At 46.0% G+C, this 752-nt stretch overlaps 1 long non-coding RNA gene across 1 annotated transcript; it reads right to left on the bottom strand.

Moving 5' to 3' along the window:
• Nucleotides 1–111: 111 nt before the first annotated feature.
• LOC121940392 lies at nucleotides 112–637 on the bottom strand. Its single transcript, XR_006105622.1, has 3 exons — nucleotides 579–637; nucleotides 370–478; nucleotides 112–182 (listed from the first exon to the last, which is right to left on the bottom strand). It is a non-coding gene; the product is annotated as an uncharacterized LOC121940392 (long non-coding RNA).
• Between the last annotated feature and the right edge of the window lie 115 nt (nucleotides 638–752).

Genomic DNA, 752 nt, shown 5'->3' with positions numbered 1-752 from the left:
ATATATAGTCATGTTTATATAAAATTAGACTAAATTAGACTAAAATAACAATTAGGCATTTGAAGGTCAGTTTGCACGTGATGAGGAGGAAGACGAGGAGGAAGAACTTACTCAAAGTGCTGTTTGATCTGACTCTCCTCGGCGTATTTCGAGATGCCGTTGATGAATAAAGTGCGCTTCACCTGCAAGTCACAAAAGTGGGATTAAAAGAGCAGAAACCTGTGAGTTTCTCTTTTAATGTTTGCAGGAAACTTGATGATTATTAATGAATTAATCCGATTTTTCAGCTCTTTGTTTCCATGGCTTCACAGATAAAGAGTTTTGGGTTCCTGACATTTTAGATAACTCGTGATAAAGACGTGTCCCCACCAGGTCGTCCTCCTTGTAGTGCATCTTGGACGTGTGTCTCCTCATGCTGTAGACGGTCAGCAGCAGATACATGAAGGCAAACGACGTGTGCAGCCACAGCAGGTTCGTCCTGAGGCGGAGACAAAACACACTTTCAGTCAAACGTCCCATCTGTGGAGCTGAGAGGACAGGCCCCGCCCCCCTCGCCGCCCGCCGGTCTCTGGACTCACCCAGACTTCAGGTTGGCTATCGTGGTGCGTCCGAAGCTGTACGCGTTGTTTTCTGGAAGAGAAACAGACGTGAGCAGGAAACGTCTGTGACTGACAGGATGATCCAAAGATCTCGGTGCAGTAACCCTCGCCTCCCACGCCCTCTACTTAGTATACATTTATATATACATACAA

The sequence above is a fragment of the Plectropomus leopardus genome, unplaced genomic scaffold, assembly GCF_008729295.1.
Source record: "Plectropomus leopardus isolate mb unplaced genomic scaffold, YSFRI_Pleo_2.0 unplaced_scaffold85783, whole genome shotgun sequence".
NCBI classification, from domain to species: domain Eukaryota; kingdom Metazoa; phylum Chordata; class Actinopteri; order Perciformes; family Serranidae; genus Plectropomus; species Plectropomus leopardus.
Note: the sequence above shows the minus strand (reverse complement) of the source record. Positions and strands in the feature narration are given on the sequence as shown.